The 15,906-nt window shown below is 42.2% G+C and overlaps 1 protein-coding gene across 2 annotated transcripts in view; it reads right to left on the bottom strand.

Moving 5' to 3' along the window:
- C8H10orf71 (chromosome 8 C10orf71 homolog) overlaps window positions 1–15,906 on the bottom strand; it is a 179,675-nt gene that overhangs the window by 110,966 nt on the left and 52,803 nt on the right. For both annotated transcript variants that reach the window (XM_040320785.1, XM_040320786.1), the window contains one exon: window positions 2,111–2,233. The gene's annotated coding sequence lies outside the window, so the exon portion shown is untranslated. The remainder of the gene's footprint in view (window positions 1–2,110; window positions 2,234–15,906) is intronic.

The following is a 15,906-nucleotide window of genomic DNA, read 5'->3' as shown; positions in this document are numbered from 1 at the left end:
CTAGTGGGTCTACATCTGGGATTTGATCTCGACACGGCTCACGCCCCCAACCATCTACTCCGTTTGTGCAAGGTAAGGACTGCTTCACAGTCCACAGCTTTTACATGCATCTAGTCCAGCTTTTCATTTTATTTAAATTAACATGTTTGTAACGGTATTTATTAACTTGTACTTGGATATATATATATATGTTCATTTTTCTTTTTTGGTCAATGATACATATTGTGTCCAGAATATTGTAACTATAGCCTTCTAACTAATGGGCTTGTTTTTTGTCTCTGTGGTTCTTTTGATTTTTGTGTTCTTATCTTTTTTCTTCTTTCTTAGATGAATTGTACTGGTACACAGTATTTAATTGGTTTTGATGTCTGTTAATACTCTATTGACATACTCTCTATTCATGTAGACTATCACCCTCCACGGGTTCCTGACGAAGCCCTCTCGGGCGAAACTAGTTGAACCCCCAATTAACGTGGGCTGTGATGAAGATCACCTGCAGCATCTTGCACGTGTAATATACTATGTAAACTATAGTCTGATTGTTTTTAACATGTACTAAACATTCAATTTATATCTTTTGTATATTTTTCTATTTTTTGTATAAATAAATATTTCTTAGTAAAATCATTGTTGGTATGAGTTGAATGACTGAGGTTTGACCAAGCCTACAGAGTTATTTGAAATACTCTATCTTTATCCATTAAGCTTCAATTAAAGTCCCACAATCCTTCCTTGCTTAAAGGAAACCTTTCTAAACTATTTCTAGAGGGACTCGGTCGCTTATGGGTATTTACCTTTAATTGGTGCTTTTGCTCTACTACTCTATTTATATCTGCTCTAACCTCTGACACCCGAGGGTGTAACACGGCAATTGCCCTGGCCTGTTCTAAAACTGAATATGAGCTTTATTACTTCTTTTTTTTCAGCAAGTAGGAAGGGTTCCTCCCCGTCTTTGGGGACCAAAGATTTTAAGTGGGGGGAGGGTGTAGCCCAGGAGTTGCTACTAAAGTTATTATGCTGAGTAGTTTATTGTTTCTTAAGTAAGGGTTTGGCTCCCTCTAGTGACCGCTCAGGTCAGTACTGTAATTACTCACATATAAGAAGGAATTTACAAGTGGGAACAGTTTTCAGCTAAAGAATCCATAGTATCTTATTCTACAGTTATTGCTTTTTTTGTTTCCCGTGGATTACAAATACATATACAAGTCAACACTGCAGTATAATATAAGCTAGCTGAAGACAACTGAAATTAAGCAACACTTGCCACTTTATTCCTCTACAAATCTGCTCTACATTGGAGAACTGCTCTGAACGGCAACCTAGGGGGAGCCATTTTGTGAAATATATCATTGTGCATTGGTCTGTGTGCTGAAGCCTCAGTGGGAAGGTATTCAATACATGTGTCAAATGTATTGAGAACCTATCTCCCTGTGCACCTGTTCACATATACCCCCATCAGATTGTTACTGGGTAAAAGTGTTAACCATATCATTGCTTTGTGTTATTCTTTACCATAGTAAACGTTCTTTGAGTGGTTCAGTGATTTTGTCTGAGTTTCTCATTATTAACGTGGTATTTTGCAATTGAACCCAAGGTGTCAGGGGTAAGAGAAGGTCTGTAAGAGTCGGGGTGACCAGTGGGGTAAAGAGTTAATCAGCAGCCCCCATGGGGGTACCGCTACAGAAGCTTAACCCAATTACAGAAAGTACCCCCAAAGCCAAAATGACTAAGCACTTTCAACATACAGTATAACTCCAGTCTATGCTATCAAGTGCCTTAGCTACATCTAATGACAGCAAGGCTCTATTTGTTGAGTTATCCACAGGAATCGGAATATGCACCCTTGAGTAGTTGAGTAGTTAGGCATAAACCTTGTTTGGTCTGGATGAATAATAAATGTAATAACTTGACTCAAGCTATTGGCCAGAATTTTAGCAAATATTTTAATATCTGAATTTAGCAATGAAACTGGTCTGTAGGAATCTGGACATAATAGATTCTTCTCTTTCTTAGGTAAGACCACAATAATAGCCTGTCATTGACGTGGGAAGATAACCATCCCTAAGACCAGCATTAAAAGTTTGTAAAAAAAAGGGTAAAATGATCTTACCATACTGATTATAGACTTCAAGGGATGCCATCTAGGCCAGGGGCTTTTCCTTTGGAAAGGGATACTACAGCAGTCTCCAGCTCCTCCAGATTTACAGGAGCATCCAATAAGCATCTACAGTATCTGCTTGAGACAGAGTAGAAAAAAGATTATTATCTAGAAATTGAGAAAGATCAATACTTGTGTAAGTAGCCCTGGAACTGTAGAGTTCCTGGTAGAAGGATCTAACAATTGCCAAGATTTCTTCAGATTTAGTACAGACCTACCCAGCCATGGATTTTATAGCATTAATATACTGTAAGTAATACCATCTTGTAAACAGGCAATGGCAGCCAAGAGAATTTGCCTGCCCTCTCTGCCCAAGCCAAGTGTTTGACAGCTTGTCCTGCAATCTTTTTTACATGAGGAGTTTAAAGCGGGGGTTCACCCTAAATTTTTTTCCTAACATTACATGGTACTCACTCTCTACATTGACAGTATGCCGATTTTTTTTTGGCTGTACATACCTTCGTACAGCTATTTTCCCCCACGACTTCCGGGTAGTGCAGGGCTCGACAAATCCCGGTCGCCAAGGCGACTAGAAATAGGGTCCTGGCGACTTGGCTTTGAAGGGGGGCACTTTTTTTATGACCTGTCGCCATCTGGTGGTGAGCCGTTGGTATTACAAGTTATTACCACCAGATGTGTAAGCTGGCGCCATCTGGTGGTGGCCGTTGGTATTACAAGTTAAGCATTACAAGTTAAACAGCAATTCTAATGTAATTTTTCACTAGTTTTCACTATTTTCACTGCCATCTTCTTCCCTCTAATTAGAACCCCCAAACATTTTATATATATATTTTTATCCTAACACCCTAGAGAATAAAATGGCGATCGTTGCAATACTTTGTCACGCCGTATTTGTGCAGCGGTCTTACAAGCGCACTTTTTTGGGGAAAAAAATTACACTTTTTTTAAATAAAAAAATAAGACAACAGTAAAGTTATCCCCATTTTTTTGTTATATTATGAAAGATAATGTTATGCCGAGTAAATTCATACCCAACATGTCACGCTTCAAAATTGCGTCCGCTCGTGGAATGTCGACAAACTTTTACCCTTTAAAATCTTCATAGGCGATGTTTAAAAAAATCTACAGGTTGCATGTTTTGAGTTACAGAGGAGGTCTAGGGCTAGAATTATTGCTCTCGCTCTACCAATCGCGGCGGGACCTCACATGTGTGGTTTGAACACCGTTTACATATGCGGGCGCTGCACACGTATGTGTTCGCTTCTGCGCGCAAGCTCGTCGGGACGGGGCGCGTTTTCTGGCTCCTAACTTTTTTAGCTGGCTCCTAGATTCCAAGCAAATTTGTCAACCCCTGGGGTAGTAAATCCCACGGGACTGGGCGTTCCTATGCAGCAGGTGATTAACGTGATGACAAAAATGACCTCCCCTTGTCACATAAGGAGCATCACGAGTTGCCGAAAGAAGCCAAACGTCGGTGCGCAGGCGCCGTATAGCGCCGACTCGCCGTTCGGCTTCTTTCGGCAACTCGTGACGCTCCTTATGCGATGGGGGGGAGGTAGTTTTTGTCATCACGTCAATTACCTGCTGGATAGGAACGCCCACTCCCACGGGAGGCCCTACCCGGAAGCCGGGGAAGAAAAAAGCTGTACGAGGTATGTACAGCAAAAAAATAATTAAAAAAATTAGGCATACTGTCAATGTAGAGAGTGAGCTGGATGTAATGTTAGAAAATCGTTTTTAGGGTGAACCCCTGCTTTAAGCGGAGTCTGTGCCTCGGCCCAGGACAAACAGGTTCTTGTGTGCCACCCGGACCGCCGTCTGGGTGGACATGTGTTCTTTTGCTCCAGGCTGCTAGGCCAAAAATTGGGCCTATCTCGGGGGCATCAGGCTGTCAGGCTGTGTGGGGGCCTATCCTGAAGAAAGAGGGCAACGAAGGGTTGGAACTTCAGCTTGCAGTCCAAACAAATGCGATGGTTCTGCCGGCTGGAGAATCTGTCAGTGGTTAGACGTAGAAGGAAAGCTGTCTCCACAAAGGGACCAATCGCCTTTAGCAGGGACCACAGTGAGTAACAGAAGCAAGTACCAGAGCAGTATTCTCACTGAACCGGCATGGTGGAGGGGATGCTTGCAGAGCAGCCTTGTGTGCCAAGCTAGGGACCGAGCCGGTCAACACTGGGTGAAGCTTGAAGGTATTCGAAGTGCCAAGCCAGGGACCCAGCAGGGAAGCGTGGGTGACGCTTGAGGGAGATACCACCGCAAAAGCCTTGAGGAGCTCACAGGATTCAGAGTAGTGAATTATAGGGTCTAGTGAGAGACCAGGAGCTCAAGGGGGCTAAAGAACTACAAGGAGAAGTTGTAGAACAGCTGAGAGAACTGTTACTTTGAGAAGTGGCACCTTGCTGGGGCCTTTCCCTGTACGGCTGTCCTCCTGTTGAAGTCTCGGAGTCTGCCAATTGAAATTGCAACTACTTAAGGGTGTCCTGGCCCTAACCCTCTTTCCCTTGCAAAATATAACAAGAACTGTCAAAGGAATAAAACCTCTTTTACATCCAAGAAGTGTCTGGCACCCAATTACTTTTACCACCTTAGCACCCACTATGCCTCACAACCCATCACATATTGAAGGATGATAGTTATCTTTGGCCTTGAAGGTTCTCATTAGACTAGAAGAGGTAAGAGATCCTGCTACATAAAATATTGCCTGACGCGCAGCGGTCTTACAAGCACAATTTTTTAGATTGGTCGGGAAAACCAGCAGTTTTCCAGACGAGTTTTGATAAACTGTGGTTACCCTGGCTGGATACTCCTGGCCCCTCTCCTGTAGACCGTGGGCTAGATTCAGGTAGAATTAGGCGGGCGTAAGTTTGAGCAGCAAGTCCTGTATTCACATAGAACTTGCGCTGAAACTTACGGCGGCGCAGTGTAACTGGGCTGGCGTAAGCCCGCCTAATTCAAAATAGGCTGGTTGGGGGCGTGTTCTATGTAAAGTACTACTGACCCCATGTATTTGACGTTTTTAATGAACGGCACATGCGCCGTCCGTGGACCTATCCCAGTGCGCATGCTCCAAATGACGTTGGCAAATCATCATGCTTTTGACGTGAACGTAAATTACGGCCAGCCCCATTCACCGACAAGTTACGCAAACGACGTAAAGTTTTAAAATTTCGGCACGGGAACGACGGCCATACTTAACATTGGCTGCGCCATGTATTTGGTGGAATAACTTTACGCCTGAAAACCCCTTACGTAAACGGCGTATCTTTACTGCGACGGCCGGGCGTACGTTCGCGAATCAGCGTATCTAGCTGATTTACATATTCTAGGCGTAAATCAGCGTACACACCCTAGCGGCCAGCGTAAATATGCAGTTAAGATACGACGGCGTAGGAGACTTAAGTGTATCTCAGTTTGAGCATACGCTTAAAGTTGCGACGGCGGGGATTAGGACTTACGACGGCGTATCTACTGATATGCCTGTCGTAAGTCTATGTGAATCTAGCCCCTGGTGTTCTATAGGCTGCTGCTTTAATATGCTCAAGTGGGATGAAGGTGGGGGCAGGAGGTGGGGCAAACGCTGTATTTACTTTGGTGTAGGGGCAGACCTCATGGATGTGATATTTGTGAAAGACGCTTGGGGCTGACAGTAACTTGTATCCCATGCCATGGAATACTGAGTGCAGTTTGTGCTGATTGACCAACTGAACATACTGGTACTGGAACCTATGACAGTTGTTGTTAGATCTTTGTGAATTGCTTGCAGATTATTGCTGATGTATCTTTGTAAACTGTAATGTTTTTCTTTGTTTGTGTTCCAATAAAAACTTTTCTTGGAAAAAAAAAGTTAGCCCAATTTTTAATATTGCGAAAGATAATGTTATGTCGAGTATATTGATACCTAACATGTCACGCTAAAAAATTGCACCCGCTCGTTGAATGCCGACAAACTTTGACCCTTAAAAATCTCCATAGGCAAGGTTTAAAAATGTCTACAGGTTACCCGTTTTGAGTTACAGAGGAGGTCTAGTGTCAAAATTATTGCTCTTGCTCTAAAGATCACGGCAATACCTCACATGTGTGGTTTGAACACCGATTTCATATGCGGGCGCGACTTGCGTATGTGTTCACTTCTGCGCGCAAGGCCGGCAGGACGGGCGCTTTTATTTTATTTTTTTCGTATATATTTTACTTTTTATTTTTACACTGTCCTTTTTCAAAAAAATTGGTTGACTTTTATTCCTATTACAAGGAATGTAAACATCCCTTTTAATAGAAAAAAAGCATGACAGGACCTCTTAAATGTGAGATCTGGGGTCAAAAAGACCTCAGATCTCACATTTATAGTAAAATGCAATACATTTTTTAAAAAAAGATGGCTTTTTTTTTACAAACATTTTTTTTTCCCCTTTAAGACCATTGGGTGGAAGTGACGTTTGCTTCCGCCATCCAATGTTATGGAGTGGAGTGTTATGGGGGCCATCTTTCCCCATCACTTGGCTCCAGGCTTGTCAGGGGGAAGGACGCGATTGTCTCCACCGCTACCGATGGCTCCAGTAAGCGGTAGAGAAAAACAGAGTGCGGTGGGCCCTCTCCTGCCCTGATAAAAGTGATCTTGCAGCGAATCCTCTTTTATCTAAAAGAGAACCACCCGCTGTTAAAGAAGATACCGGGGTTATGACAGCTATCTGCTGCCAAAACAACGGTATTCCACTTCAAACAACCGACATACAACTGTGGTGGGCAGTCCGCAAGTGGTTAACCCCTTCAGCCCCAGAAGATTTTACCTCCTTAATGACCAGAGCATTTTTTGAGAATCAGTACTGCGTCGCTTTAACTGACAATTGCGTGGTTGTGCGACGCTGACATCCTCTTTTTTCCCACAAATAGAGCTTTCTTTTGGTGGATCACCCCTGCAGCTTTTATTTTATGTCCTATAAACAAAAAAAAGCGTAAATTTAAAAAATATATATATATTTCTGACTTTTTGCTATAATACAATAAAAAATTTTAAAGCAAATTTCTTCATCAGTTTAGGCCGATGTATATTCTTCTACATATTTTTGGTAAAATAGTATAGCGGCTACAAAATAGGGGATAGATTTATGGCATCTTTTGGTATTTTGATTATTGTTATTTTACTAGTAATGGCGGTGATCTGCGATTTTTATCATGACTGCTACATTACGGCAGATAGATCGGACACTTTTGACACTTCTTTGGAACCATTAACATTTATACAGCGATCAAAGCTAAAAATAGCCACCAATTACTGTGTAAAGGTCACTGGCAGGGAAGGGGTTAACACTAGAGGGTCATTAAGGGGTAAACTGTATTCCCTATGAGTGTTACTAGAGGGGGTGGGTGGGCTTACTGGGACATGACAGCGATCACTGTTCCCGACCACTGGGAATAGTAGACCCTTGTCATGTCTCCTGACAGAACAAGGAAATGCCTTGCTTACATTTACATTTCCCTGTTCTGCCTGTGTACAATGCAGTCGCGGGCAGCCGGAGGACATCGAGTCCTACTGACCTGCGGGCACGCTCCCGCAGCGTGCAGTGGTAGGGCGTGCGCGTCTGCCCGCCCGCCCGCAACTGAGTCAGTTACAGTGGGATAAAGAAAAACAATGATGGACTGTGGATGACTGGATGAAAGTGATATTCACCGATGAATTACAAATCTGCATTGGGCAGGGTGATGATGCTGGTGCTGTTCCAATGAAATGTATGAAGACGACTGCCTGAAGAAAACATGCAAATTTCCATAATCATTGATGATATGGGGTTGCATGTCAGGTAAAGGTACAGGGGAAATGACAGTCATTAAATCTTCAATAAATGCACAAGATTTTCAACACTTTTCTTATTCCATCAATTTTAAGGATGTTTGGTGATGATTGATGACATAATTTTCAAGAATTTGATGTAGATATTTGTTTGAGAACTGTGTGTATGACTGTGTGTCCGAAGCGTTTTCGAGATCCTATGGGATAAAATGACCGCACCAGCCAAGCAGACACTGGCTGGAAAAAGCGCCCAGAGGCGATTCAGTTCGCATGTGTAGCGCTATACAAGTCATTCATTCATTCATTCAAAGTACATGGTGATTTCATAATATTTTCCTCAGAATCGAGTGATTCCTTATTTTTTTCCTCTGCTTGATCTGCAAAAACAATTGCAACTGACTACAGTTTTCTTTCTTTATTTTTTATTTATTTTTTAAACATTTTTTTTTTTTTTTTTAAAGCCAGAAGGTTGGAATGGTAAATGAAAATAGTTTTGAGGCGACTCTGTAATTTTATTTTTTCTACACAATTAAACTTTGAATGAACATTTTCCAAGAGTGGCAATTCCATACTTTTTGCCAGGGGTTGTACTGTACTGTACTGTACTGTACAGAAACCTGCACAGATGTCTCTTAAATCACGGCCGAAATCGGGACTGCCGGCGGGAGTGAAATCGTGCAAGTTCAGCTGAACTCGCACGGCTTCACTCCCGCAGCCCAGTGTGAACCAGGGCTAAAAGACATCTTATAGCCTGCTTACACCAGCCACAGATTTTTGCACCACGTGCATGTTTGGAAAACACTCAGGACTCAGAAGTGCTAACCACTAAGCCACTGTGCTGCCCATAGTATTAATTAGAATATATAGTAGTACCATGATTCAATTTTTAAAATATATAATTATAAGTAGATATTCTAAAAAAAAAATAGACATGAAAAATTGTTTGTCATATACTAGAGACATAACTATAATTTTTATAGATATATTTAACATTAGAAAAAAGTATGCATTACTCTGTAACATTCATTAAAAAAATGCATTAGTTTGCATTTGTCATTTGTTTATTTTTACACACAAACGGGATCTTGGGTAAATCTTGCAGTTCTATGCTCTCTATGGACCACATTTAGTATTTTCGATTATGGAAAAGTGACTATGCTGACTTCACATTTACTAACAGGCATTCACCTAATTGATGGTGCTTCTCCATTCTCGGCATTGAAGTCTTATGCCGCGTACACACGATCGGAATTCCATCGGAAAAAATATAACATGTTCTATATCTAAACTCCGATGGAATTCATCGGATTTTCAGATGAATACTCAGATGGAGCTACAAACGATCGGAAAATCAGATGGAAAAAGTCCATCGGAAATTCCGATAGTGTGTACAGGGCATTCGTTGTTTCAATTAGGTGCAATTAGGAGTCTAGCATCTATTGCTTCTCCTTATTCTTAGCTAGGGATGAGCCGAACACCCCCAGGTTCAGTTCGCACCAGAACATGTGAACAGGCAAAAAATTTGTTCGAACATGCGAACACCGTTAAAGTCTATGGGACACAAACATGAAAAATCAAAAGTGCTCATTTTAAAGGTTAATATGCAAGTTATTGTCATAAAAAGTGTTTGGGGGCCCAGGTCCTGCCCCAGGGGACATGTATCAATGCAAAAAAAAGTTTTAAAAACTTCAGTTTTTTCAGGAGCAGTGATTTTAATAATGCTTAAAGTGAAACAATAAAAGTGAAATATTCCTTTAAAATTTGTACCTAGGGTGTGTGTATAGTATGCCTGTAAAGTAGCGCATGTTTCCCGTGCTTAGAACTGTCCCTGCACAAAATGTCATTTCTAAAGGAAAAAAAGTAATTTAACCACTTAAGACCTGGACCTTTAGGCAGCTAAAGGACCCGGACAGTTTTTGCAATTCGGCACTGCGTCGCTTTAACTGACAATAGCGCGGTCGTGCGACGTGGCTCCCAAACAAAATTGGCGTCCTTTTTTCCCCACAAATAGAGCTTTCTTTTGGTGGTATTTGATCACCTCTGCAGTTTTTATTTTTTGCGCTATAAACAAAAATAGAGCGACAATTTTGTAAAAAATGCAATATTTTTTACTTTTTACTATAATAAATATCCCCCAAAAATATATATATAAAAAAAAATTGTTTCCTCAGTTTAGGCCGATACGTATTCTTCTACCTATTTTTGGTAAAAGAAATCGCAATAAGCGTTTATCGGTTGGTTTGCGCAACATTTATAGCGTTTACAAAATAGGGGATAGTTTTATTGCATTTTTATTAATTTTTTTTTTACTACTAATGGCCGCGATCAGCGATTTTTTTCGTGACTGCGACATTATGGCGGACACTTCAGAAAATGTTGACACATTTTTGGGACCATTGTCATTTTCACAGCAAAAAATGCATTGTTTACTGTGAAAATGACAATTGCAGTTTGGGAGTTAACCACAAGGGGGTGCTGAAGGGGTTATGTATGACCTCATTTGTGTTTCTAACTGTAGGGGGGTGTTGCTGTAGGTGTGACGTCATTGATTGTGTTTCCCTATAAAAGGGAACACACGATCGATCACGGCGCCACAGTGAAGAAAGGGGAAGCTGTGTTTACACACAGCTCTCCCCGTTCTTCAGCTCCGGGGACCGATCGCGGGATGCCAGCGGCGATCGGGTCCGCGGGGTCCCGGTCAGGCGACCCACGGCTGGGCACTTAAAGAGGACGTACCTGTACGTACATGTGCCCAGCCATGCCATTCTGCTGATGTAAATGTGCAGGAGGCGGTTTTTAAGTGGTTAAAATCACTCGTGGCTATTCATGAGTTGTTGGGTCCCAGCAATACAGATCAAAGTCATTGAAAAAAACGGAAGCCCCCCCCCAGTCCATTACCAGGCCCTTTGGGTCTGGTATGAATATTAAGGGAAACCCTGAACCAAAAAAAAAAGTGTGAGGGTCCCCTCCAAATTCAATATCAGGCCCTTTAGGTCTATTATGGATATTAAGGGGAACCCCGCACGAAAAAAATGGCTTGCCCCCCCCAAAAATCCATACAGACCCTTATCTGGCAGGCCACAGGAAAAGAGGGGGGACGAGAGAGTGCCCCCCCTCCTGAACAGTACCAGGCCACATGCCCTCAACATGGGGAGGATGTCCCCATGTTGATGGGGACAAGGGCCTCATCCCCACAACCCTTGCCCGATGGTTGTTGGGGTCTGCGGGCGGAGGGCTTTTTAGAAACTGGAAGCCCCCCTTTAACAAAGGGGACCCCAGATTCCAGCCCCCCTATGTGAATTGGTAACGGGGTACATTGTACCCCTACCATTTCACAAAGAAAGTGTAAAGAATTTAAAAAAAAACACAGACACAGTTGGGATCAGGGCCACCATCACCTGTAAGGGGCCTGGATGGCAACCCCCTTTTTTTTAATTATAATTTTTTTGTAAGGGGCCTGGAAGTCCCCAGGGCCCCCCAGATGGCAACCCTCCTTTTTTTTTATAAAAAAATAAAAATGTTATATATATATATTTTTTTTTTGCTTTTGTTGTTTTTATTAACCACTTCCCTACGGCCGTACGACTATTGACGGCCGCAGGGTGGTTCTAAATCTCTGAGCCGCCGTCAATTGACGGCAGCTCATTACCGCGTTCCCCGCGCGCGCTCCCGAGTGCGCAGCGGGGAACTTCTGTACTGGCCGTGTCCCTTGGACACAGCCAGTCACAGATCGCCGTGAACGGCCAATCGGAGCGGCCGTTTCCTAGGCGATCTGTGCGGCCAATGAGAGATGATCTCGTATGTTTACATATGAGATCATCTCTCATTCCCGGCTCTCGCAGACAGCGGTGCTGTCAGGGAGAGAGGAGACCGATCTGTGTCTCTTGTACATAGAGACACAGATCGGTCACCTCCCCAGTCACCCCCCTTCCCCCACAGTTAGAACACTATATAGGGAACACACATTTAACCCCTTCCTCACCCCCTAGTGTTAACCCCTTCCCTGCCAGTCACATTTATACAGTAATTAGTGCATATTTATAGCACTGATTGCAGTATAAATGTGAATGGCGCCAAAAATGTGTCCGATGTGTCCGCCATAATGTCGCAGTCGCAAAAAAAAAATCGCAGATCGCCGCCATTACTAGTAAAAAAAATAATAATAAAAAAATAATAATTCTTATTTTGTAGGCGCTATAACTTTTGCGCAAACCAGTCGTTTATTGCGATTTTGTTTTTACTAAAAATATGTAGAATACGTATCGGCCTAGACTGAGGATAAAAAATGTTTTTTTTTTAAAAAATTGAGCCATTTATTACAGCAACAATTAAAAAAAATTTATTTTTTTTTTCAAAATTGTCGCTCTATTTTTGTTTATAGCGCAAAAAATAAAAACCGCAGAGGTGATCAAATACCACCAAAAGAAAGCTCTATTTGTGGGAAAAAAAGGACGTCAATTTTGTTTGGGAGCCACGTCGCACGACCGCGCAATTGTCAGTTAAAGCGACGCAGTGCCGAATCACAAAAAGTCCTCTGGGCAGGAAGGGGGTTTAAGTGCCCAGTAAGGAAGTGGTTAAAGGGCCCATAGGTCCCCAGATGACAACCCCCCTTTTTTTACTTAATTTTTTATAAAAAAAATATTTATATATATATATATATATATATATATATATATATATATATATATATAATTTTTTTTTTTGGTTTGGGTTTTTATTAAAGGGCGCAGAGGTCACCAGGGGCCCGGAGGTTCCCAGGGCCCCGGATGGCAACCCCCCCTTTTATAAATAAAGATAACATTCCAGCGATGTAATCCAGTCTGTCCAGCGTTGTTCTCTACGTCCAGTGGTGATCCGATATCCAGCGATGCTGCAGTCTTCACTTCTCCACGTCACTGGAAAAGCCCAGCATTTCCCCTTGCGTCAGAGGGGGTGGGGTCATGTGACGGGTGGCCCCGCCCTCAGCTACATAAGAGCTGTCAGGCTGGCCACAGTCATTCCCGGGGTGTCTCCTGTGGAGTAAGGATTGTGTGCGTGTTCCTCACTGGATACATCGTTGGAGCATGGAGATCACCCATCGCTGGATACCAAGAATAGATTCCATCGCTGGAGTGGCGATCGAGACATCGCTGGAATCTTTTTTTTTCTTTTAATTTTTTTTTTTTTTTAATAAAGAACTTATAAAGCTGTGTCTGCATCTTTTTCTGTTTTAAACAATTTTATTTTTTGTGAAATGATAGGGGTACAATGTACCACTTATCAATTCACATGGGGGAGGGGGCGGGATCTGTGAGTCCCCTTTGTTAAAGGGGGCTTCCAGATTGCAATAAGCCCCCTGCGCGCAGACCCCCACAACCACCAGGCAAGGGTTGTGGGGATGAGGCCCTTGTCCCTGTCAACATGGGGACAAGGTGCTTTGAGGGGTCACAGACCGCTAAAGCATCCTCCCCATGTTGAGAGCATGTGGCCTGATACGGTTCAGGAGGGGGGGCGCTCTTTCGTCCCCCCTCTTTTCCTGTGGCCTGCCAGGTTGCGTGCTTGGATAAAGGGTCTGGTATGGATTTTTGGGGGGACCCCATGCCATTTTTTTTTAAATTTTGGCACAGAGTTCCCCTTAACCACTTGACAACTGGGCACTTAAACACCCTTAATAACCAGACCAATTTTCAGCTTTTGGTGCTCTCACGTTTTGAATGACAATAACTCAGTCATACAACACTGTAACCAAATGAAATTTTTGTCCTTTTTTCCCCACAAATAGAGCTTTCTTTTGGTGGTATTTGATCACCTCTGCGTTTTTTTTTTCCCGCTATTAATGAAAAAAGAACGAAAATTTTGTAAAAAAATGAGTTTTTCTTCATTTCTATCATATCATTTTGTAAAAAAGTAATTTTCCTCATACATTTGGCCTAAAATGCATACTGCTACATATTTTTGGTAAAAAAAAAAAAAAATTTGGATATTATTTAGTCTGGGTGAAAGTTATAGGGTCTACAAGCTTTGGTACCAATTTCTGAAAATTGAACAATTTGATCACACCTGAAGTACTGACAGCTTCTCTCATTTCTTGAGGCCCTAACAAGCCAATAAAGTACAAATACCCCCCAAATGACCCCTTTTTGGAAAGTAGACATTCCAAGGTAGTTAGTAAGAGTCATAGTTAGTTTTTTGAAGTTGTAATTTTTTCCCACAATTCTTTGCAAAATTAAGATTTTTTTTTTTTTTTTCATACCAATATTGTCATTATAACAGGTTATTTCTCTCACATGGCATGTATATTCCACAAATGACACCCCAAAATATATTCTGCTGCTCCTCCTGAGTATGGCGATACCACATGTGTGAGACTTTTACACAGCGTGGCCACATACAGAGGCCCAACACCGAAGTAGCAACTTCAAGCATTCTAGGAGCATAAATTACACATCTAATCTCTCAACCACCTATTACACTTTTGAAGGCCATGGAGCACCAGGACAATGGAAACGCCCACAAAGTGACCCCATTTTGGAAAGCTAACACCCCAACGTATAATCTATGAGGCATAATGAGTCTTTTGAACAGTTCATTTTTTTGCAGATGTTTTTGGAAAATGTGGAAAAAAAATGAAAACGCATTTTTTTTACACAAAGTTGTCCATTTATAGGATATTTCCAACACATAGCATATACATAGCAAAAATTACACCCCAAAATATATTCTGCTGCTCCTCCTGAGTATAGCGATACCACATGTGTGAGACTTTTACACAGCGTGGCCACATACAGAGGCCCAACACCGAAGTAGCAACTTCAAGCATTCTAGGAGCATAAATTACACATCTAATCTCTCAACCACCTATTACACTTTTGAAGGCCCTGGAGCACCAGGACAATGGAAACGCCCACAAAGTGACCCCATTTTGGAAAGCTAACACCCCAACGTATAATCTATGAGGCATAATGAGTCTTTTGAACAGTTCATTTTTTTGCAGATGTTTTTGGAAAATGTGGAAAAAAAATGAAAACGCATTTTTTTTACACAAAGTTGTCCATTTATAGGATATTTCCAACACATAGCATGTACATAGCAAAAATTACACCGCAAAATATATTCTGCTGCTCCTCCTGAGTATGGCGATACCACATGTGTGAGACTTTTACACAGCCTGGCCACATAGAGACCCAACATCCAAGAAGCACCATCAGGTGTTGTAGGGACACAAATTACACATCCAATTTCCTTACAATCTATCACATTTTTGAAGGCCCTTCATATTTCTAACACAGCATGTACATACCAAGAGTTACACCCTAAAATACATTCTGCTGAGTAATGGGTACAAAAAAAAGGATTACCTGTGTTTTTAGTAGTGCAATTGTCCACAGGAGGAGAGCCCTGATCCAGGCAGCAGGCAGGGACGTGGTCAGCGACAATGAATGGAATTGTCCAGGCAGCAATATTGTTCATAGTCGGTACATAGCCAGCAGTGCCAAAATATTGGTCCTGGTAGTAAGGCCAGGAAAGAATGGGGACAGGGGTAGAGGCTTCTCCCACCCAAATCTCTTTGAAGCCTCCGGGCAACCAGACCCTAATCTGGGAATGAGAAAACTAACAAATTAGTTTTTTCATCCAGAAAAACAATTCTGGAGCCCCTCACATGTGTGAGACCCCTGTGTTCCCACTAGCATAGCAGGGTAAAAGATCAATCCAAGGGGCAGGCAAAAAACGTGGTCAAACAGTCCAGGGTCAATTCCAGAGCAGGCAGAGGTAGGTACAGTTAAGCGTTAGGCAGAAGCGTGGTCGTATAACAAGCCAGGGTCAGTTCCAGAGAAAGCAGAGGTATTTTTAGCATTAGGCAAAATCGTGGTCGTATAACAGTCCAGGGTCGGTTCCGGAGAAGGCAGAGGTATGTAGAGTGCAGTGGCATAAGGGGTGTGGAGGAAAATGACAGGGAATTTGAATTTTGTTTACCTAATAATTTTCAATAGTGTGGTAACGGCGGAAACATGCACCTAAACAG

The sequence above is a fragment of the Rana temporaria genome, chromosome 8 (assembly GCF_905171775.1).
Source record: "Rana temporaria chromosome 8, aRanTem1.1, whole genome shotgun sequence".
NCBI lineage: Eukaryota > Metazoa > Chordata > Amphibia > Anura > Ranidae > Rana > Rana temporaria.
This window is presented reverse-complemented; position numbering and strand designations above follow the sequence as displayed.